This window comes from Balaenoptera borealis (genome assembly GCF_965194805.1).
Source record: "Balaenoptera borealis genome assembly, chromosome: 5".
Lineage (NCBI taxonomy): Eukaryota > Metazoa > Chordata > Mammalia > Artiodactyla > Balaenopteridae > Balaenoptera > Balaenoptera borealis.
Genome location: NC_138862.1, coordinates 7,433,637 through 7,458,361, shown reverse-complemented (window position 1 = coordinate 7,458,361; position 24,725 = coordinate 7,433,637). Strand labels below are relative to the sequence as shown.

General features: G+C 42.4%; 1 long non-coding RNA gene across 1 annotated transcript; it reads left to right on the top strand.

Annotated features, from left to right (window-relative positions):
• Positions 1 to 1,475: 1,475 nt before the first annotated feature.
• LOC309629234 lies at positions 1,476 to 24,510 on the top strand. The gene is made up of 2 exons (XR_014244943.1): positions 1,476 to 20,388; positions 22,344 to 24,510. It is a non-coding gene; the product is annotated as an uncharacterized lncRNA (long non-coding RNA).
• Positions 24,511 to 24,725: the final 215 nt, after the last annotated feature.

Here is a 24,725-nt window from a genome sequence, read left to right as displayed (position 1 = left end):
TAGAGATGGATGGAAAGTTGCTCTCAAAATGCATCTGAGTTGTTGAATATCCATTATGTTTCAGGGAAGCCATTCCTTCTTCCAAAACAATTTTAATTTTTATGGAGTCTAAGTTAAAACAGGAACATTTATTTTCTTATGGGGAAAATTCTTGGAATGTTCTATTATGAGGATCTAGTCCATTTCTTGACCAAATAACATTTGACCAAACATTGTTTTCACAGTTGACTTCTCTTAAAAGGAAAACAAGATTTAAAAAGGCAGGCATTTTTGATCTGTAAAATTCAAGAGTCTTCCCGGAGCTCGGTCTTTCAAAATGCCCATCTCTCATGAAAGATTTCCGTAGTCAACAGGTGGTACCAGCCATCAGTGTTCTGCTTATGATAAAAATTACACGTGTGTATTACTACTGCTGTTGAATTTAATAGACACGCCCAAATCTAGTTAATTTGTTCAAATTTTGGATAGTTGGTGATATACTGGGATTAACGAGTAGGCAAATACGAGTTTTAAAAACTGTCCAGGGTAGGAGCATCACGGAACATATTGTACCTTATTATAAAATAAAAATAGCCTGGGACAGTCCGTGAAATCTGTTCTAGCAGCATAATCAGTTCTTTACTGTGGTTTTCCTGCCAGTCGGGGAGCCCTGCGTCACAGAGCGTAGGTGCCAAGTGTCTGGTTTGCGCTTTGGTAAGATGTGCTTTTCCTGCTGAGAATTTTCAGGTTTGCAATTCCCCCAAGTTCAAGGCAGCCAGGTCACCTTCCAATGCAGCGGGTATCGCTTTTGTTCCAGATGTCTCCCTGAAGGTTGGGGTATTGGTGTTCACAGCACCATTGGGTGCAGGCGCCCATGGTCTCCATGAAAAGGCCAGCCCTGGGTGGATGGCAGAGGCCCGAGGCAGCTCAGTGAATTTTCATCTTGTGCAAATAAGCTCGCTGTCCAGATCCAAGCTCTCCACTCTGAACAGCAAATTTGTGACAGCGTGTAGAGTTGAGGCCACTACCTAAATACATTTGGGCAAAACATACTCTTGGAGCAATATGGGATTTCCACCCTCCATGGATTATTCCACTTTTTAGTCTAAACTTTTCAAGGATGACTTGCTCCCTCTTTTCCTTTGTCTACAAAGGCCCAGTGTTGGTGTGTGTAAGCAGCTTTCTTCTGTCCAGGGAGGGATGAATTATCCTTAACAGGCACAGGGGTACCTGAAGCCACAGCTGCCCTTTGGGGCTCTCGTCACCTCTGCCCCACACTGCATCCACTGGTCATTTTGTTTTGTGCAGCCAAGACTTGGATGGTGCATTTTCCACACTCTGCCTTGGTTATTTACCCAAACAGAAAATGTAATCAGAGAGCGAGCAAGATGGTGGTTATGTGACTCCCAGATGGACTCAGAGCTGTTCCTATATACGTGCTGTTCTCACTGCTGCTTCTCTGATGCTTGTTTCTGCCACACTGACAGTGATCTGGGGTTACCTGAGCGCCAGGATTTCACATGGGGCTGCGTGTGGAAAAGACCCCTTCTTCGCACACACCCATGTGTACACCCTTTGAAGCCAAACCAAACAAAAACCCAGAGCTAGGGGTTTAAAGAGAGAAGGCCTCATCCAACATTTAGATCATTTCAAAAGCCCAAGTAGAGAAAAGGGAAACCCTGTGCACTGTTGGTGGGAATGCAAATTGGTGCAGCCACTATGGAAGACTGTATGGGGTATCTCAAAAGGCTAAAAATAGAGTCGCTCTATGATCCAGCAATTCCACTCCTGGGCATATATCTGAAAAAAACACAAACACTAATTCGAAAAGATACATGCACCCCTATGTTCATAGCAGCACTATTTACAATAGCCAAAACATGGAAACAACCTACGAGTCCATCAACAGAGGCATGGATAAAGAAGATATGGTACATATATACAATGGAATACTACTCAGCCATAAAAAAAGAATGAAATTTTCCCATTTGCAGCAACAAGGATGGACTTGGAGGGCATTACTCTAAGTGAAATAAGTCGGACAGAAAGATAAATACTGAATGATATCACTTATATGTAGAACCTAAAAAATACAACAAGCTAGTGAATATAACATAAAAGAAGTAGACTGACAGATACAGAGAACAAACTAGTGATTACCAGTGGGGAGAGGGAAGGGGAGAGGGGCAAGATAGGGGTGGGGGAGTGGCAGGTACAAACTATGGGGTATCAGATAGGCTCAAGAACGTATTGTACAACACGGGGAATAGAGCCAGTATTTTGTAATAACTAAATGGAAAGTAACCTTTAAAAATTGTATAAAACTTAAAATACATACATAAATAAAATGCCCGAGTGGCTTCATTTCCAATTCGTACAAAGGTCTGCAAGGTTCTACAAGATTTCCTCCCCATCCCTCATCGCCACACCTCTCCTACCACCCAGGCATCTTGGCTCTTCTCCTGGTGTGCACCCAGACCGTCCTCCTCTGGGCCGTCCCCTCTAAGACTCTTTCTGTCTATCTGTTTGCCCAACTTCTCTGTTTCTACGGGGCTCTGTCCCAAAGTAGCCTCATCAGTGGCAACTTCTTGGCCTCCTGACCCCTCCTTATTTCCCATCACCCACACCTGCTTTCTTTTTCTCCATCCTCACCTGACGAGCTGTGTGTGTATATGCTTACTTATAAATTCAAGGCAAAGAAAAATTGGACAGGGTAGAGGTCTGTTTTGTTTACTGCTGTCTCCACACCAATAGAAGAGTGCCTGGCCCATAGTTGAGATGCTTCATTAAAGGTGGTAATCAAAATTATCAAGTCAAATGGTGCAGTATACGAGGAGGAAACAAACAGTAGAGATTCACTTCCCTGCCTCTCCACCCAGCTGTGTGACCTCAGCCCAGTTTAAAAATGAAATAAATAAGGACTCAAGCTTGAGAGTCACTTAGCAAGTGTTTGTTCAAATAACAAATGGCCAACCATAGGAATGCAACTAAAATCATCTCACGTAGCTTGTCTAATTCAGAAACATTGACCATCTCTGGCTCTTGTCTGTACAATTATTGAGAGGAGGACTTTTGAGAAGGTTCAGAATTTGTATGGTTTTTCAAGCTATAACATTTTAGAAATATTTTCTTTGTAAAGAAATAAATTCTCCTTTCTGACTTTTCCTACTGGACTATATTTTTCTTAAGGGCAGGTTTACAAAATGCACATCCGTTTATTCTCTGATATTCACGAGACAAACCTTGCACTTAACTGGTGCTCAATAATTACTTGTTGGAAAGAACCTCTTTTTTTCTGGAGACTTCTACTTACTGTGACTAGGAAGGTGGTTTTAGGTGATACATTTTATATTGCTTCATCTGCTGGATCACAGGTTGGCAAACTTCCTCTGAAAAAGACCAAACAGTAAATATTTTCAGTTTTGTGGACTATACTTCTCACACTTTTTTTTTGTCACCACTCTGCAATTCTGCCTTTTTGGTCTGAAAGCAAACATAAACAATTTGTAAACAAATGGACGTGGCTATGTTGCAGTAAAACTTTATTTACAAAAACAGGTGGTGGGCTGTATTTGACCTGTGGGTTGGAGTTTGCTGGTCCCTGTGCTAGACTGTTTTTGCCATAAAATACCTATTCCTAAGAACAAACTGTTTGGTTCCATTGTGTTTCTGAATTGGACATAAGCTGCCTGAGATAATTTTAGTTCCATTTATATTGCTGTCTATTTGTTAATTGAATAAAGACTTGCTAAGTGAATCCCAAGCTTGAGTCCTTATTTATTTAATTTTTAGATTATACAAAGCTTGACCCACTTAGGAAATATACCAGGTCACTGCTTTCTCTTTTTTCGTCCTGTTTTTTAAGAATATTTAATTAATTTATTTATTTTTAACATCTTTATTGGAGTATAATTGCTTTACAATGGTGTGTTAATTTCTGCTGTATAACAAAGTGAATCAGCTATATGTATACGTATATCCCCATATCTCCTCCCTCTTGCGTCTCCCTCCCACCCTCCCTATCCCACCCCTCTAGGTGGTCACAAAGCACTGAGCTGATCTCCCTGTGCTATGCGGCTGCTTCCCACTAGCTATCTATTTTACATTTGGTAGTGTATATAAGTCCATGCCACTCTCTCACTTTGTCCCAGCTTACCCTTCCCCCTCCCCGTGTCCTCAAGTCCATTCTTTACGTCTGCACCTTTGTTCCTGTCCTGCCCCTAGGTTCATCAGAACCATTTTTCTTTTTTTTTTTTTTTTTTAGAATCCATATATATGTGTTAGCATATGGTATTTGTTTTTCTCTTTCTGACTTACTTCACTCTGTATAACAGTCTCTAGGTCCATCCACCTCACTACAAATAACTCAGTTGTGTTCCTTTTAATGGCTGAGTAATATTCCATTGTATATATGTGCCACCTCTTCTTTATCCATTCATCTGTTGATGGACACTTAGGTTGCTTCCATGTCCTGGCTATTGTAAATAGAGCTGCAATGAACATTTTGGTACATGACTCTTTTTGAATTATGGTTTTCTCAGGGTATATGCCCAGTAGTGGGATTGCTGGGTCATACTGTAGTTCTATTTTTAGTTTTTTAAGGAACCTCTATACTGTTCTCCATAGTGGCTGTATCAATTTACATTCCCACCAACAGTGCAAGAGGGTTTCCTTTTCTCCACACCCTCTCCAGCATTTACTGTTTGTAGATTTTTTGATGATGACCATTCTGACTGGTGTGAGGTGATACCTCATTGTAGTTTTGATTTGCATTTCTCTAGTGATTAGTGATGTTGAGCATCCTTTCATGTGTTTGTTGGCCATCTGTATATCTTCTTTGGAGAAATGTCTGTTTAGGTCTTCTGCCCATTTTTGTATTGGGTTTTTTGTTTTTTGGTATTGAGCTGCATGAGCTGCTTGTAAATTTTGGAGATTAATCCTTTGTCAGTTGCTTCATTTGCAAATATTTTCTCCCATTCTGAGGGTTGTCTTTTCGTCTTGTTTATGGTTTCCTTTGCTGTGCAAAAGCTTTTCAGTTTCGTTAGGTCTCATTTGTTTATTTTTGTTTTTATTTCCATTTCTCTAGGAGCTGGGTCAAAAAGGATCTTGCGGTGATTTATGGCATAGAGAGTTCTGCCTATGTTTTCTTCTAAGAGTTTTATAGCGTCTGGCCTTACATTTAGGTCTTAATCCATTTGGAGTTTATTTTTGTGTATGGTGTTAAGGAGTGTTCTAATTTCATTCTTCTACATGTAGCTGTCCAGTTTTCCCAGCACCACTTATTGAAGAGGCTGTCTTTTCTCCATTGTATATTCTTGCCTCCTTAATTAAAGATAAGATGACCACATGTGCAAGGGTTTTTCTCTGGGCTTTCTATCCTGTTCCATTGATCTATATTTCTATTTTTGTGCCAGTACCATACTCTCTTGATTACTGTAGCTTTGTAGTATAGTCTGAAGTCAGGGCTTGCTAAGCTCTTTGTGGTTAAACTGGTTTCTCACCCACCAGACTCTGGAAGAGGGAAAGAAACACCAGATTAGACGTGTTTTGAGGAGGGATCAATATGTAATATAAACCAGATTGTACCTCCTTTGTTCTCCTCAGGCCCAATAACAAGCAATCCTTGTATACGAGTTGCATACAAGTGGGGAAAGAGGGGTAGGCTTTGGTCCTTTAGTTGAGACTTTAAAAGTACCAGGAAGCAGAGATGAGTCCACATTCCATGCTTGGCACAGAAACCCAACCTAACCTAGGTCTAGGGCCTGCATGTAGAGCTATTGTCTTTCCTCATCCGGTGGCGACCAAACCAACTTCCTCATAGGTGTGCCTCTCCTTCACCCAACGCTGCCTCCATCAGATCTGGGGTGGGTCAGAGATTGTCTCTAGAACTGTCCACTCTCCTAGCAGGAGGGGACACCCAGAGATCCCTGGACTCCAACGGCTCCTTCTAGGCAGAACTAAGTCCCCAGCAGTAAGATCTTGATCTCTGGTTCCACCCCAGTCCCTGCACACCCCTGAGTTCCCAATGACTTAAAGTCACTGACCCCTGGAAAGCTATGTCTCGCCCCAGGCCCTCAGGGCAATAGCACTAGCAGCTAATGAGACAGTGGGGGATTGTCTTGTTACTTATAAGGTATTTATTCTGCAGAACTAATGGGAACCAGTAGGTACTCTGGACTAAGAACAGCTTCTTTTCTTCCTGAGATGAGGTAATCAAAGTCACCAGAGTTGTCGACTGGCAGCAGACCAAAGGGCCAGCTAAGGGAATTGGACACATCCTGAGATCGATGACCACATGGACACTGTGGGTCTAAGATGCTCTTTTGAGGGTTGGTGACTCATCCATGACATGCAAGAACAGGCCCAGTCCCCTCCTGACCACAGGAGATTTCTACAGGCACCGTCATCACACGGTCTGACAACAGGATGAGGTCAGAGAGTGAGGCTCAGTGGGGAGAGATGGAGGACTGGAGACCTGGATTGAAAGCTGAGTCTACTTCCTCCTGGTTCTGTTCCCAATGTTCTCTCTCTGTGTCCACCCCCCTATTCTCAAACTTGGTTTCATTTAAACCATCTCAGTCTCTTAAACACAATATTGATGTCAAGACCTCACCCTAGACCAACTAAATTAGAATCTCTTGGCCATTTAAAAAGTCTCTCTGGGTGATTTATTGGGCAGTCAGTGTCGGCGACCACTGTTCTGCTTCATTATCACCTTGATGCTTAAATACTACAGGAAGGAAATGAGGAAGGCTACTAGCCACCCCACAATCCCTTCATCTGAGAACCTCCTCAGATGAGGCTTTCAGATAAGTTTCAGATAAGGCTGCATCTGAAAGTAGGCTTTGAGGTCACCTTATGAATAATTCCTTTCATAAACATTTTTTGAAAAGGTGAAAGGTGTCTACAGCTGGAAATCAAATAGAACTTGGGTCAAACATCATGTGTTCATTTTTTTTACTCCTTCATGGTATAATCCATTACTGCAGCTCAGTTAAGCCTGAGATGACCCACATTAGTTGTGAATACATGAGTGACTGTAAAACAGTGATTCAGAATGTGTACTTGGAAGGGAGACCGAGATTTGAATCTCTGCAACTCAAATTGCTAACTATTTGATCTTGGGCAAGTGACTTAATTTAAGACTTAATTTTCTCACCTACAAAGTGGGAAGAATAATCCCTGTCTCACAGATAGATCTGTTAATATGATAGCAAATGTGAAATTATAAAAAATAACTTGATATTCAATAATAGTTAAACAGGGTGGTGGATATAAAACACCTAAATCAAATTCTTGACCCTTGGCATTTCTTCAACAAATGGCAGTTGTTATTATTAAAAGTAAAATGAATTGTGTGTCAGAGTCTCAATTCCTTGTCATATGGAATAAGAATAAAACCCACTAATAATGAAGTCTTGATTTTTCTTGAAGCAATGATCTCACTAGAGTTTCCTTGTATTGTCAAGTTCAATGAGATCCAGGAGTATTGGTTGCTGTCGGCATTCAAGGAAGAGAAACTTTTGGAGGAAGTTTTGGTCTGCAGGATGCAGACCAAAAATAAAAATTCCAGGGCTGCCTTTGATTTCCTTTAAAGTCACAACAGCTCATGTGAGGAGTGAAGATATTTCCATATTCCCTACTATCTGCTGGGGGTCAAGAGATGAGTTACAGTGACCTGAAGGGAGTGTTTTTAAAATCTTGGTTAAAACTAGTGTTAAGCATATAGGCAAAGTATGAATCTCTCCAATGCTTGATTTCTACTTTAAAAAATAAAGAATAAGTATATTACAAAGCAAGCAGAATTTCAACATAATCTTTAGGAGTTAAATTATGTTTCCTGTGCCCTACATTATGACCATAACACTTGCTACCTGGCCTGTATGGGGTGTGTGCATGTGTGTGTGTGTGTGTGTGTGTGTGTGTTAATTAAAAGGTCATGTATTTACCTACATATCTATCAGATTGGTAGTACCAGTCCTACTCCACAGATTTTAACATTTGGGATTTGCCATTCACAATAATATAAACGCATGTCTGAGAACCAAACTTGAACATAGCCTTTCTGACAGGAGACCTTTAAAGCTGAAAGTTATCCTGAGCTTCAGTTTCAAGAAAAAGGCAAAGTTTACATCATAAAACCAGAAAACAAAGGGCAGATGGCTGGCTGGCTGGCTGGCTGGGTAAATTCCAAGGCCACTTGTACAGTGAGCCTTCTGGTGGAAGGGTGGTGTTACTGTTGTCATGTTGATTTCATCTTGTGCCTGCGTTCCATGTTTTCCCAGGTTCCTCATAAACACACACATAGTTTAGCATGTACAACTGGAAAGAAGCTTTCCGTCACCTGCCCTTGCGATTCCTACAGATTCCTACAATTCGGGTGGAAGTTTGTATTGTATACTTATTGCCAGTAAGAGCACATTACATCACAAGGAACAGCCAACGCCATACATAATACTCCCCACCCCCTTATCTTTGCCCCTTCAGACTTGCACACATCAGCAAATTAGTTATATCTGCACTTGATTCAGGGTTGGGTGCTGTAAGCACTTCAACAGCAAATGAGAAACAGAAGGGGTGTCTGAGCAATATCAAATATTATTTTAGTTTCTATAACCAAGATAGGAGATAGATTTCCATTCTCCATTGCTGGGAATACTAAGGTCCTGTAAAAGTCAAGACACAATGCTTAACTAAGTGGCATAAAACTTATAGCTTATCACTGCAATGCAATGCACTTCAGGAAAATTGGCATGAGAAAACTCCATTTCCTAGGAACAATCTAATTAAGTTCTGTTTATTCAAGTAATCTAAACTATTTGACTACTCAAGTGGTTTGTGATAAAAGAAATAGAGTAGGATTCAGAAAGCTCTCCTACCTACAGGCTCTCCTTGGAAGAAGCAGCAGGGCTTCTAGGGAATGCAAATCATTTAAGGTATTTTAAGCCAGCTCAGGGCCTCTGCAGAAGGACTAGTGAAAACAGCAGGTCTTCAAGGAACAGGAATACCCGGTTTACCTGTCTTACAATTCAAACCCAGAAGAAGAGAGGAGAATCTCTGTTAGAACAGAAATTTTCATATGACCATTCTTGGATGAGAGTTGAGACAAGACAAGCAAGCATCCTGTCACAGTGGCAGACCACAGTGGGCAGGAAGAGTGTCTAGACACTGGCCACCTTCACTGTGGAACTCCACTCCCTAAAGCCCTCTGATAGAACCCCTCATGGGGCCAGACACTTTCTACACTCACCCTCATCTATGCTGCATTAGAACCCTGGAAGGTATACTTGTTTTCCTAAGTTCGCTAGTGCAAAGGCCAGTTCATCAATGAACTTGCCCCAGGTCATGCATTTGTGTTAGTATGTAACCGTTCTAGAATTAAATCCATGCCTATCTGAGACTAAACCTATACTTTTACCCCCATTATACTGTACTGCTTGCCAGAAAGAGATAGTATAACAATTCTGTGTTCTGAGTCAAGGATAAAGTGAGAGTTGACTAGTAAGATAAGATATACCATTAAGCAATTTGAAAAACAAAACATAACAATGTTTGCCAAGAGATTGCCATGAGTCTAAGCTGATAATCCAAGCACTCTTGTTGGTGTGCATGCTTCACTGGGTGATAAGCGGTAGTTACTGACTGATAAACCATAACGCTGTGCTTTTGCAATTACTGCTGCTTGTTAAGTACACACAGATTTCAGAAGAGAAGTGAGCGAAGGCAAATTTGCAGGGATTAGGAGAAGTTCACCAATGAAAGTCGTTTGAAGAAGAGCGAATCATAAGTCAATACTCACTCTGGGTTCGGGTGACCACAATGGAAAACCCAACCTGGTGGGACAGAGCAAATGACAGGTACAGAAACTATTCTTCAGCATGTGATAAAAAATAAATGCAAGAAGGTACAAAAACCTTAGGAATATTTCTTAAAGGAAGAGTAAAGAAAATCCAGTCACTCCTTTTCCAGTCTGCGTAGGTGTCAAACATCAAGGAAGTCGAATTCGTATCACTTTGGTTTCAGGAGCCCAACCTGGCCTCCTACATCTCCAGCTTCTATTCTTCAGGTTGGACCATCAAGGAGAACAATAAGGAAAAAAGTATCCTTTTATTGGCATTCTTTATCATCTCTTTGTTCTGCTGGTGACTCAGCAGTCTCTACAAGCGCACTTGAGAAGTTGAAGCACGATGCTAGAACAAGAATGACTGTGGACAGCTTTCCCTTTGAGGCCATTTTTTTCTTTAACCAATTTGTGTAGCCTTGGGTAAAGATACAACTTCTCCAGGCAGTGTTTGCTCAATTAGCATCTGCACTTGGCTGAGGGAGCTCAGGATTCAATGGGGTTTGGAGCTGAGATTTTGAGTGCCCATCACCGTCTTTCCATACCCAGACTACTTCTTCAGGATGAAGTCCTTTAGAGTTTATGACAACTCGGCTGGGATCTTCATTGTATGAATTTAGCCAATTTGCATTGCTCAGTTTTCCCACAATAACTAGAAGGCTTGGCAAAAAGGTACAATTTTGCAGTGGGAAGGATCCCGAAGTAAAATTCTAGTTGCTTACCCGGTTCTGCTAATAATAAATACCTAAAATAAGTCCTGAGAATTCTCCTGGGCTCTCCTGCATTTACACCATGTAGGAATAGAGATACTGATGGAGAATCAGGGTTTTAATTACTTTCTTCTTTGTGGTTATCAGAGATAGAAACTATGGATTCATAGAGAAGTGATTCAGGAAGTTATAAATGAAAGATTTACGGTATAATAATATCACTAAATGCTAAACCAAATAAAGAGCCAGAAGACATACAAGGTGCATCCAATGGGCTATGCCAGAGACCAGGGACTGAACTTGGGAAAAGTGGGAAAGAGGCTTTATGTGTGCTCAGGGTCCAAAATGTTATGGCAAGAAATGTCAGAACAATGAAACCTGTAAGGAGGAGACAGTTTGATGGAACTTGGTGATGAAGGATAATGCCTGTGTCCAGCAGATAAAATCAAACATGTTGCCTATACTTTGATATCTCCAACCCAAGAAGAAAAATATTCCATCAACTGGATGATTTTTTAAAACTGAAGTATGTAGCTTACCTCTAACCAAAGACAAAGCATTAAAATATGAAAACCAAGAGAAAAGGTAGAATATTTCACTATTTTTGTGTTCCTCAATTATTCACAGAAATTATTTGGGGTGATAATAGCATTTTCTGTCCTATTGTATTTTATTTTATTTTAAATTTTTATTGGAGTATAGTTGATTTACAATGCTGTGTTAGTTTCAGGTGTACAGCAAAGTGAGTCAGTTATACATATACATATATCCACTCTATTGTATTTTAAATAGTCTAAATGTGACTCTGAGTTTTGAACTCAGACTCAATCTACCATGTGTAAAATACTGTACTTGGCCACCTGATGGAGATGAGGTCCATGGCCACAGACATCTCACTGTCTGGCCTAGAAGATCACCCTTATAGTTGATTCAGAGTTAACAACAATAAGACAGAAATAGAAGAGGTGACTCAATTCAAGCCAGCAGGTAACATGTGGCCAGATGAATGATATGGTTAGGTTTTGTAAGGAAGGAGGGATGATTCTGCATGCAGTAGCCTGGAAATGGAAACTACCCTGTAGGTGTTGTATTCTTATTTACCAGCCATGTTGTCAACAGTGAAAAACAGTCATTATCATATACATTTCATTGATGGAAATTGCCACAGAACAGGTCACTTAGTAAGGTGGGTCTGAAGTGAACCAGGAACAAAATGTGTGTATTTAACATTCAGCGTAAGGTTGCACCAACAACAGCTAAAGCAACAATGTCCAATTTGAATGAGGCAAGAGGAAGCTGGATCACCATTGGATTAATGTCAGTGGTGCTTTGCAACTCACCGACTCCCAAGCCACGCTGTGGGTGGGGACCTGAAATCGCCAACAAACTTTAGGGGACGTTTAAAAGAAGGTGACCAGCCTCTGTACAGAGTGTTGAGCATTTCCTGCGTCTAACTTTTTAAGTATACATCTTCCCATTTGACAAAATCGGATTTTACATATGCCCTAACAAATGTCCAGTTGGTGCTAACAAATTAGGAAATCATGCCTATATTCACACTTAAAAATTAAACAAAAATGTTTTAAGTGTTAAAATGTGACCGTTGCCTACAAAAGAGCTGGAGACAGAGAAGTAGGGTGACCAACCATCACAGTTTGTCTAGGACCAAGTGATGTCCCAGGACACAAGACTTTCAGAGCTAACACTGGGGCAGTCACGGGAAAACCAGGCCGGCTCATCACCCTACAGAGGAATCACTTGGAGGTAACACTTCTATTAAGTTACTCTTCCATTTGGGGATAATTTTTGTGCCATCCCATTGAAGAAGAATGTGAGAAAGCCCTAAAACAGCCTCAGTGTTTTCCAGAGGAGGAATTCTTTTTAGTTGGGAATAGTGGTGGAAAGATGGAGAAACCTCCAGCAGGAGATGCCCTGGGAACCACGAGGGGCAAGAGGAGACAGGTACTTGGGGACCTGCTGGAAGAGTCCACAGGCAGATGACCTGCCAGCTGGAGCCTGAGGGCTTTGTCCTACAGGACCTGGTTTAGAAACCAATAGATGGAAAGAAGTTCAAGAGCATATGCACTTTTAACTAATTCAGGGAGGGACATTCACCTGTTCTTTGCAAGACATCTTCCTTCAGCCCAACAGGAATAACTGGCCTTGCCCCAAGGGCTGGGAAACTTTTTTTTTTTTTTTAGAACGTGAGGCTGGGTGGCCCAGCCGTGACCATCCCTACTTCTTTTTTTTTTTTAATTTTTATTTATTTATTTAGTTAGTTTTGGCTGTGTTGGGTCTTTGTTTCTGTGCGAGGGCTTTCTCTAGTTGCGGCGAGCGGGGGCCATTCTTCATCGTGGTGCGCGGGCCTCTCACTGTCGCGGCCTCTCTTGTTGCGGAGCACAAGCTCCAGACGCGCAGGCTCAGTAATTATGGCTCACGGGCCCAGTTGCTCCGCGGCATGTGGGATCTTCCCAGACCAGGGCTCGAACCCGTGTCCCCTGCACTGGCAGGCGGATTCTCAACCACTGCACCACCAGGGAAGCCCCAGGGCTGGGAAACTTTTAAAAGCCAGCTCACCCATAAGGCCAGCTTTTCTATTAGGATCCTGGGAAGATAGTTACCTGGCCTTATGTGTTCAGTGGTGGCCCCTGTGACTTAAATAGTTGGCTTCTTAAGCTCCTGGTCAGAATTTGTTGCTGATAATTTTAAAATCTCTCAGGTCTTTCACAGAACAGCCACATTCCTCACCCTAAATAATGCCCTAAAACTAGGCATCTGTGGTCATGATTCTGTCTAACAGGAGAGGGGCACACACTTACACATCTGAACCTTCAGTCAGGAAAAACATTAAGTGGCCTTTGAGTTCTGGGTTGAGGCAAACTGACAGCGGGAAGAAGTTAACACAGCAGGGACGATGTTTTGACCACATGACCTGCTATGGGAAGGGTGAGCGAAGAGGGAGGGAAGGCTAGAACCCATCAGCATCTTCACCAGGCAAAATGAAAATGTCCTGGGAGTGAGCCCTCAAAGTCTTCAGAGATGTTCCAAGTACCTTCAGTGATCAGCCACTCAAGCACCAAAAGCAAAGGATGGATGTGCTTCTACTTTGGGTTAAATGCATGGGGATACTGTTCTCTTTCTCACCTAATCTGGCGTAGTATCCACTAAGAGGGCTTCTCATGCCTGAGGCTTTGGAGTAATTATTTTTACTGTTCTACTAAAACTTCATTGGCTGAAGTCCATCAGCCAAATCTGGGGGAGAGAGTGAGACAGTCAGGTAGCTTGCCGTCACATCCTGAAAGCCCCACACTGACACTCACAGCTCTTTTTACATCAATACAAACTTTTACATAGGTTTCGGGCGCTTGAAAAACGATATGGGTACACACATGTGTCAACGTAGGGACTAGCTTAGCAGAGCACAGTAAAGTGTACGAGAACCTTTCATGAGATGTCGACACAGATTTTTGGGTTCCAGGCTCTGTAGACGCTGTGAAAGTCACTCTCTGGTTTTCAGTGTCTTAAATAGAAACATTACGAAACTGAATGGGGTGATTTCTAGGCTCTTTCAAGCTCTAACTAAGCCTTTGTGATTCTTCTTATTGCTCGCTTTCTGGAACATAGCCATTCATGAAAGTTTCCTTCTCCCTCAGAGCCCAGCCATGCCGAGGAGATGCTGAGTGGGAGAAAGCTGTCGGGTGGGAGAGGCGAGGTTGCCAAGGGGAGAGAGGAGCCACTTATACATATGGGGGTGGCGTGGAGAGCTGGTGAGTTGCCTTGATGAAATGAAATTTGCAGGCAAGCTAATTTCTGCTTGGTGACTTCAAAGTCTGAATGGAAGGCAGACATGAGAAAGAACACATTTGGGTTCTGATTTCTCAGTTTAAAAATGAATGATATTCAAAAAATGTTAATGTTAGCAAACAAAATGTGGCTTTTAGTGTTCTGATGTTCTTCAAAGTAGTGTAACTTCCTATCCCATGCGGCCATACTAAGGCAAATTTGACCTATATTCTTTCCTACTTAATGAAACCCCCTTAATGGTAATGTAACCGAAGTATTTTTCTTTTTTTTTTTTTTAAGGAATGTAGTTTATTTATTTATTTATTTATTTATGGCTGTGTTGGGTCTTCGTTTCTGTGCGAGGGCTTTCTCTAGTTGCGGCGAGCGGGGGCCACTCTTCATCGCGGTGCGCGGGCCTCTCACCATCGCGGCCTCTCTTGTTGCGGAGCACAGGCTCCAGACGCGCAGGCTCAGTAATTGTGGCGCACGGGCCCAGTTGCTCCGCGGCATGTGGGATCTTCCCAGACCAGGGCCCAAACCCGTGTCCCCTGCATTGGCAGGCAGACTCCCAACCACTGCGCCACCAGGGAAGCCCCGAAGTATTTTTCTTGGTTCATGCCATCTAAACTCTGGGAGTCTAAGGGTAGAGCTGCGCTGTCAGGCTCCGCCATTGTTAAGCTTCAGCTCTCTTGGCTTTTTTACTCTTCACCATTATTTGTTCTGTTTCTTTTTCCTGGAATGTGCCCAACTCTTCTTTGGCTCCACCTATGGAAATCTTGCCAGTTGAACTTAACTGTTCACTCTTCTGGAAGCCGACCTTTGAACTCCCAGGCAGAGTTCACTGCCCTTCCTATGGGCTTCTAGAGTATTTTGGTCATATAGCACTTATGACACTGCATTGCCGTCAGCTATGCCCATCTTTCTGCTGAACTGTAATTTACTCCAGTGCAGAGATTGTGGCAAAGAGAAGGCACCCAATGTAGTTGCGAATCAAATTAAACCAACGTGATATCCATAATAAAGGCTTCTATTAGTAATAGAAGGCCCTGCTGGGGTCCTCCTGGCACTTTGAGTAACTGACCTTGGGCACAGTAAGGCTATGTGCATCTTAAATCAAATTCCAGAGTTAGTGCTGAGATCCCTAATTTTATTTTGGTTGGGAACTTGCTGTAGTGGAGGAGGAGGGAGGGAGATGGTGAGGGAGTGAGGGGGCCATGGTAAGGGGGAGAAGCTGTACCAGTGGAAGAGAATCATTCCAGCATTCACAGGATTAGCAATTTTAGCCAATGTGGTTGGTTGTCTGCCCAGATCCTCTTGGATCTCCTTCACTGCTCATGGGTGCCCGTTCCTACACTTCTGTGTGTATTACTTCTGATGGCATGGAGCTCCTACTGCCATCTGCGTAAGCCTGCCCTTGGACCGTGGGAGCCTTTTCTTTGCAGATTCAGAAAAGCCAGAGCACTTGGGAGACTGCATGCCCTGCCACTCCTACTCCTAGCAAAGGCTGACTGGGGCAAGAGCATGAAACCCCCATTACCTAATCACCCAGTGCCCAGTACCCTTACTACTTTCACTCCAGAACTCCCTCCAGAATCAGGAAGGGAACTGGCCTTGGCCTGAAATCTCACCCTCACTTGACTTCTTCCCCACCCCCAACTGGCTTCCCCCACTCAGAGGAATCCTTCTTTAATAAATTGCATGTGCAACCTTGTCTCAACATCTGCTTCTAGAGTGCCTACTTCAAGACAGGATTCCAACTTGATGGTTTTCTAAGACAAGCTTCTCGCTGGAAAGGCCAAAGGCAAGCAGGTCCCCGCCTCTGGCCTGCAGAGTCTTGAAATGATTGAAATGGACATCCCTCATCCTCCACGGCTCACTTACCTTCCAAGAGGACATTTTACAAACCTCTGATGGGGATTGCGGAGGCAAACTGGAGGCAACTGCCCAAATCCTGGCGAGCCCGTAGAGGATGCTTTAAGCGGCTGGGGCCATCGGAGGTTTCGAGAAGCTTTAAAAACTGACATAACCCTCCATAAATAGTTCCATATCTAACCCAACTTAAATAGATGTAGTCAAAGGTAAAAATGTGTATTTTTTCCTCTCATCACACTTCAAGGTTTTTAATGTCTCGATTCAAGCCAAGATGAAAATTAGAAGCAAAACAGCCTGTTTTTTTGTTTTTTTTTTTCTTTGTAGGAAATTATTCTCAGGAAATGGTTCTTTCAAAAAAGCTGGTTCTTGTGATCTCTTCTGCCCAGTTTTCAAACATCTTTTTAGAACTTTGATTAAAAATCCAGACTTTAGATGTATATTCTTTTCAAATTTGACATTTACAAGAGTCTTGCTTTCAGTTAAGTGGGAAGAAAGAGAGAAAGATGATTTACTGAGCAGTGATTCATGTTATTTTTTTATATTAGGCTAAAAGATCAATAACACTGACCATCTTCCATTACAAAATGATTAGCCGTGTTCTTTGAAGAAATTTTATATGGTAGATTGCAGAATCTACTCCTTAGAACCAGATTGTGAAAAAACTTTTGCTCACTGGATGGGAGGGAGATGGGGTGACAAAAAATGTTTTGTCAAGATTAATAGTTTGCCTTATTCCCCTCATTTACCCTCAGAAATTTCCAGAAATACTTACATGGATCATCCAGTTATTAAAACATGCAGCATAAAATCTGTCCCCTGTGGCAGAAATCTCATGGATGCTGATTCTAGAATTCTTCCACTCACCTCTCAACTCTTTAATCATGTGTTTATAATGCCTTACCTTCTTTTGCGAATTCTGTCAGATCTACAACACCGTCTGATTATTGATATATCCTCAAATGAAAAAGAACAAAAACAGGTTAACATTACCAAAGTGAGAAGAGTATTGTCTTTTTGTGTGTGTGTGTGTGAAAGTTGCCTCCTTTATTGTTTTTTTTAATTTAATTTAATTTATTTATTTTTATACAGCAGGTTCTTATTAATCTATTTTATACATATTAGTGTATACATGTCAATCCCAATCTCCCAATTCATCCCACCACCACCCTGCCCCCTCGTCTCCCCTTGGTGTCCATATGTTTGTTCTCTACATCTATGTCTCTATTTCTGCCTTGCACACCGGTTCATCTCTACCATTTTTCTAGATTCCACATATATGCATTAATATTCGACATTTGTTTTCCTCTTTCTGTCTTACTTCACTCTGTATGACAGTCTCTACGTCCATCCACGACTCTACAAAGGACCCAGTTTTGTTCCTTTTTATGGCTGAGTAATGTTCCATTGTATATATGTACCACAACGTCTTTATCTATTCGTCTGCCGACAGGCATTTAGGTTGCTTCCATGACCTGGCTATTGTAAATAGTGCTGCAGTGAACATTGGGGTGCATGTGCTCTTTTGAATTATGGTCTTCTCTGAGAGTATTGTCTTAACATTTAAATTATTTCGTGTGTTCATACTACTTTGGACTCACTTTCTTCTTTCCTCATTTGTAAAGACTGTGTGATGAATGAACCCAAGCTCTGCTGTGTACGGCCCTGCAAGAACTGCAGCTTGCCAGGCGGTTAGTCTGCGATTATAATTCATGCAGTGTGTTGCTTGATACTCAAAGGAATCTACACATGCACATGTATGCCCACAATAGAACAATTTGAGAAAAATGGAGCCTAATGAAAAATGCATGGACTGAGTGTGAGAAGAGCTGTTTTGAGCCTCAGCCCACCTCTTTCGAGCTCTGTGACTTTGAGAAAATCACTCAGCCTCTCTGGCTTCCACTTCCTCACCCTTAAAATGCAACTAATTATGCCTTTGGGTCTGAGCATCCAATTAATCACATTTCTGAAAGAGCTTTATAAATTGAGAAAGAACATTCAAATGTTAGTTTACTAATAAAAGCTGAAACGGGAAATATGCATTAAAAATAAGAATTAAAGTTCACTTGTAACAAGCCATACCATCCATTTATAATCGTTCATCGATCTTCTTGACAATTTTTTAAGGGTCTATTATGTGTCAGGTGTCCCTCCAGGAACATGTAGCAAACCAGACAGGCGTGGTAAAGCTCTGAAAAGGAGCACAGACAGTAAATGATAAAGAGGACAATTTAGACAGTGCTAAGTGACATACAAAGTGAGAGGGAAAGTTGAGGTACAGAGTTGGATTGGAACCACGGGAGATGAAGAGGTACCACTTGGGCTAAACCTGAATGGTGATGAGGGGTTGAGCAGGTGAATGAAGAACTGAAGAAAAACATTCCAGGCAGAGGGAACAGCTTGTGCAAATCATCTGGGGTGGGATATGGTCAGATCTTGAATGCTGCATTTCCCCTTTTTTTTTTTCTCTATCTCTGTGTTTACCTGTTTTATATGGGACTTTTATAATACCTTCCCTCGCATGAGATCTATCTGATTCTATGGATCTGGAGGAAGACCACCAGCTTGAAGAGGTCTGGACTTATGTGGCTTCTTCAAGTCCTGAGCCTCTGGGAGCCCAGGGTCTTCTCTCAAGGGCCACTGCACTCTTCCCAGCAGAAGAGGAAACCATTGCTTCATGGGAAAGAAAAAGACAAAAGGATGGGGACTGGTGCATGTTCTCACTGGGGAATCAGGGGCAGGGAATGATTTATACCTGGGCTTGGGATCAGGGGAGGAAGTAGGAGAAAATGGGGAGGTCTCAGACCTTCCCCCCCAAAAGCAGAATAACTCCTCAGGCTTTCCTGCCTTCAATTAGTTCAAGGCCCCAGAACAGCTGCAGCTGAACCCAGGGTCAAGGAGAAGGGATGCACAGGAGTGTGGAACCCAAAACTCAGGAAAGCAGACATATCATTTTCTTCCAACAAATCAACTCACTCCCTGTTCCCTCCAATGTGAAGCAGCTGCAGCACCCTGGCCCTGCCCAGGTGTCTGTGTAAGGGACTGTGTGAGTGTGTCATCATCTCCATGGTGACAGAGAGTCTTTGCTTCCCACCAAGGTGTTGCCTCTGGACCAGTGCAGGGGATCTCATTAGGGAAAGTGCCTGTGGGCATCTTCTCCCTTAGGGTTTACCAGGGTCTACTCTGGCCACAGGACAGCTGGTGACTGGCAAGGGCTGTGGACTGGCGTCCCTTGGCATGATGGCTGCAAGAAACTGCTTGGTGTAGGAAGGACACACAAATGCATTCCAGAATTCGGAACATTTCTCATAAAAGTGCTAGACTCTGTGGACCAACGCTGGGATGATTCTAACACGGAATCTCATTCCCAATTTCCATGCTGTGGAAGAACTCGATTTTACCCATATCTATCCACCTTGTTATGTTTTTTGATCAGGGAAAACAAAGGCTATAGAAACAAATCAATACAGCCAGAAGGAGATTGAATTAAAAACATAGTGTCCCTCTGCGATGTTTGCTTATACATATATTTGATATATGTATTATCTATATGGGTTCATCCTGATTTTCCCAGGAGGAAGGATTTTTGTTAATATTCACCTGGAGTGGGGAGAGGGAAGAGGAGGAGAGAACAGGAGGTGAAGCAGAGCTTGTTAGAAAGTATAATCTGGTTATTTATTTATAGTTTATTTCCGCAAAGGGACCTTTAAAAAGACTGTGATAAGAGTGGCCAAAGTTTCTTAAAGATTAACTGGCATTCTTTAAAAGGGCATTAGTTTTTTTTTTTTTTTATGCAGGTGTTTGGAGAACTCAGAACTGGGTGTCCATCAGAATATTTTGCTGGTCTGTAGATTCCCTAAGACACACTGCTGACATCATGGTCTCCTTTCTCAGATTCCTCTCTCTCTCTCTCTCACTTTCTCTCCTTCCCTCCCTCCCTCCCTCCCTCCCTCCTTTCCCGTTCCTCCCTCCCTCCGCCCAATCTCTCCCAATCTCTTTCTTTCTCTCTTCAGTTCCTTCAGGTAAATCCTACTCCGACTTGTACCAACTTGTTTTTGACTGACTGTGCACAGCGAGAGCGTTTTCTTCATTCTGAGAGAACCTGAAGACCTAGGCTTCCCAAGGCGACCTGCGTGGAAGGCTCATCTCCTCGCCTTTTCGTAACCTCACATCTAGCCAGGCGCCTGCATTCACCAGTCCTCGCAGGTAAGAGGCACAGGCTTAGGTCAATTCTGGACCATGCTGCTCGCTGGAGGGATTTCTGAAAAACTTTCCTTCGAAAGGTAATGAAAATGTTGTGATTCTTTTGAAACTGACTTAAATCCTTCAAGACTTCCAGGCTTATCTGGGGGAATTTACAAGTGCTGTTTGCCGGTGGAAAACGGGTTTTTACTTAATGATGGGGCAAAAAAAAAAAAAAAAAAAAAAAGCTTTATTCATGCCTGTAAAACAATATCCAGATGTTGTCTTGTTTGCTCTGGGTGTAAGTGATCTAGATGGAGGGAGAAGAATTACTCTGTTTGCAAGTGTTTCTTTCTCCTAGTGTCTGTGAGAGCAAGTTTGTTATTGATTTTTAGTGATTACATGGTTTTTTTGCGTTGTTCTTCAGCAGTTATTTTCCTTCGTCTGTGCAGAAATCAGTTTAGGTTGGCGCAAGGCGAAACCTCGCCGGAATATTTTAAAATCTGTTACCTATCCTTATAAGAAAAAAGTAATGTAAGTTTTCCGTGGTAGGTATAAGGAATGTAAACAATTCTGACTTTAGAAACATTAGGAACCTGGTTCACAACCCATGGCTAATGCGTTTTATAACCTGTGTATAATTCATGGGGGTCTAGACGGTTCTCAGTTAATCAATGTTATACTGGGTGAAATTTCCACATTGTTCCTGTGAAGCTAGTTTTTTATCTCCTCTCTGCACTTCCGCATTTAGTTGCCTGAAGGAAATAAGAATGTGCTCTTCAACAGAAGTCTCTTGACCTCATGATTTCTTTAAGTCACAGGTTAGGAAACTTACAACAAATGCGATGTTCAACTTGGCAAAATTAAAGACCAAAATTAGTCCTACTCAATTCAAATCTTTAGATTTATTTCGTCTTATCAGAAAATATCTTAATCTTTTTGTTTGTTTGTTTATCTAAAGAAAGGATTTTGAAAAAAAAATTACAAGCGATTCTTGAAGTTCTTTTTTTGAAACCTCAAAATCACACTCACACACACAGCTGCTAATCCTAGATCCTATTCCATTCTGTCCTCTCTCATAAATGTTAAAACAAATATGTAATGATCTACAATAGCCTTAGGTGATAAATTCTTTCAATTTAAAATTGTCCTAAAAATCAAAAGAGAAGAGTCAAATACAACTATCATGCATTTTTAAATGCCATCATTTTATGACAACCAAGCGCTTACCTTACACACATCTCCCCTCAGCACTGTTTTCCCCAGGTTTTTTTTTTTTTTTTTTTAGCAGTTTTCTTCCTTCCCTAGTGATAAATACAGTAAATGGCCAGGCAGGGAGCAACCCAGAGGTCGTATGACAAGTCTTTGCAAACGTCTGGAAAGTAGAAGAGTTTCACCAAATCGCCAGTCATATCTCAGAAACGCTAATCAAATAACGGGGCTGACAGGTCCTCACTGAATTAAATAAATGCCTAAGTAGTTTGGGGGTTTTCTAGAAATAGACTTAGCTGAATTTGGCGATTCTGGTTGCTTAAGGAAAACACATTTTTAAAAACTCCTCCCACCCTCTCATCACTCCTTCTTCCCATCAACTGTTGTGGTCATTTTACGGAAAGTGCTATTTCCCCAATTTCCTCTCCTGACACTTAGAACCAGTGCAGACAGCCCGTGTTTGGGGGGAAAGAGACAGAGCGAGACCCCAGGCTTCCCACGCCCGCGGTCCTGGAGAGCTGACAGAAGCAGGTCTGCTGGATCTTTCTACTCTCGCTCTGCCCTTGTGTGAAGGAAATCTTAAAAGGGCTGAACTTTCTCGTTTGGGTGTGTGTGTGTAATTATGTACCTGAATGACAACGTGCTTTGTACAAGAAGAGCCACCAATGTGTGGCTTTAGGCATCAAAGACAAACATTTTCGGACTTAATCACTAAATGTCAAGCATTTGAAATCTCCTTTCCTGCCACACCCCCTCTCATCTGTCAGAGACACGGGGCAGCCCACTGACTTCCTTCCTGACTCTGCTTCAGAGTCCAGAGATGTTTGTGGAGAGTATTTGCCTGGTGGACGCATCAGAATCTTGGGACCAGCACAGGAGTCCGCAGAATGAACCGTAAGCATGCTAGAGCTGCTGATGACCAGCCCCAGGGAAGGCTTGTTTAAGGCATATAAAGCTCCTTAGTCATGCCCTTCAGCCTTTACTCTGTAAGGAATTCAGCTACCGTCTTCTCCCCTGCAACCATTCAAGCACGTCACGCCAGAGTAAATCAGGTGTCTCCAATTGTGCTGTTTCAATTCTTCTTTCAAGTAAAAAGAATTCTGCTCCAAAAATAGTCAGAAAGCTATGGCCAGAGTTAATCTTAGCTTCCATGCTTGCAAAGAAGAGTGTATTGCTTATTAATGGGTAAGTGAAAGATGCATGTCAGACAGGGGTGATTCTTCATTCTCCTCTCTCCTGCCCTTCACCTTCATCTTGTAGACGCACCTTGGGAGTGGGGCTTGGGTGCAACTGGAGTGGCCGGGCTGGGTACGGGGAGAGCAGAGGAGCAAAGCGATCCAAGGTGGGTGTGTGGGGGGCTTGCTCTGTGCCCCTCAAGGATGCAGTGCCATGGAAGGGGGCAGATCTGACCCCAAACACCTGGCTCTTTGCTGCCGCTCAGGTGGCCTCCTGCTGCCAGTTTTACAGACAGAGAAAGCACTGTGCGGCCAGAAGGAGCAGCTCCAGAAGTGCCGAACCTTCCCACAGCTAAAGGAACTCAGGGCAGCCCACTTCCCCACCTTGAAATGGAGAATTGAGAGAAGAGAAAATAACTTAAAGTCTAAAAGCAAAGATTCTGGGAAAGAAGTTTCATTTGCTAAGCATTACTTTGTTAAGATAAAAGGGGAAAAAAAAAAAAAAAAGAGCACATAGACGTTCCTGGTAAAAGACAAAGCAATAAAGAGGAATCTGAAAATCTGCTTTCCCTGCAAAATGCTCCTTGGGCCAATGCAGACAGTGATGTGGGCACCTCTGCTCACAATGCAGCTGAGTCCACGTAGAAATTCCCACTGTATTCCCAGGGCTTTTTAACCAAAAACATTTCTGCTTTTCTCATAAACAAAGGTCAGAGCTGGTGAGGGGGTCTGTATACCTGCCTTCCCTTCATTTGGTACCGTTACTTATCTGGTGAAAGGATTCATAAGCCAACAGTCACTGCAATCCAATTGGACTTTAGAAATTCACACCTGGCCTAATTCCAGAATAGTCTGCGCTCCCACACCTAAAATTCTATAGCACAGAATTCCAGATATTTCAGTCATGATCTGAAGATGAACTAGGGTTGCCTGACCAGGCTCACGGAATCAGAAGATACAGGAGAAGGACAAGGTGTTGATTTGTGGTACCAAAACACACTTGTCCGTAGGAACCTGTCCATAGGAAACAGTGAAGTAGAAGAGCATGCTTGTGTTACCTGGGGGCTGAGGACCCAGAGGGGCCGTTGAAAGGAATTAGCAATAGAATAAGCACAGTTTTGTTTTGTTCTTCCGCATGACCCTACAGCTCAGATTCAGAGCAATCTAGAAGTGTATTGATCCACGTTAAACAAAGCAAGCAGTTCCTTCCATGGTGGGCTGATCTGTGGCCACCACAGATCGATCAACCAATGGCTGCATTGGCTACTTAGGTTCCCATTCAGGGTTCCGAGTTCAGGGAAATGACATCCATGGCCTGACTGTGACCCTGGGATTACAAATCACAGTAACCCTCAGTCACTGTCAGGGCCATCAGAATGAATACAAAAGAAGTGGCTCAGAGGAGGAACATTGCAGAAAAGGATCCAGTTCTCAGGGCCCAGGTTTGGGTTTGGGTTTCAATCCACATCCTGTTTCAGCCGAAGTTGCCCTGCTGTGGGACTGATAACTATGAACTTCTTGTGAGTTTTCTCCAGTGCCGGGACCAGAGGCCGATCAAGATTTTATGGCGCTTGAAGATTATACAATTTTAAGAGCCCTCTTTAAGGAAAAGGAATGCAAAATTATGACTATAAAATTAGGTACAAAGCTTTGGAGAAGGTTGGTGCAAGGGAGGAGCCCTGAAGCTTGCATTTCATTAACTTCATGACAAATCCACTCTGTGTCCTACGTAATAAAGGCCCAATACTTGTTTCCTGAAGGAATGGTTGAATTAATTTATGTAAATTTTAGCTGTTGGCTGCCCTCTAAGTAACTCTGAAAACTGATAAGTGAAAATATCAAATAATTGTGCTTATACACATCTAATGATCGGTGATATATGGAAGACTGATGTGGGTGATACCTAGAACATTTCTCATTTCACTGGCACAACGCTGTGAAATGTAGATCCTTGTACTGTGGTCAAAACGTTAG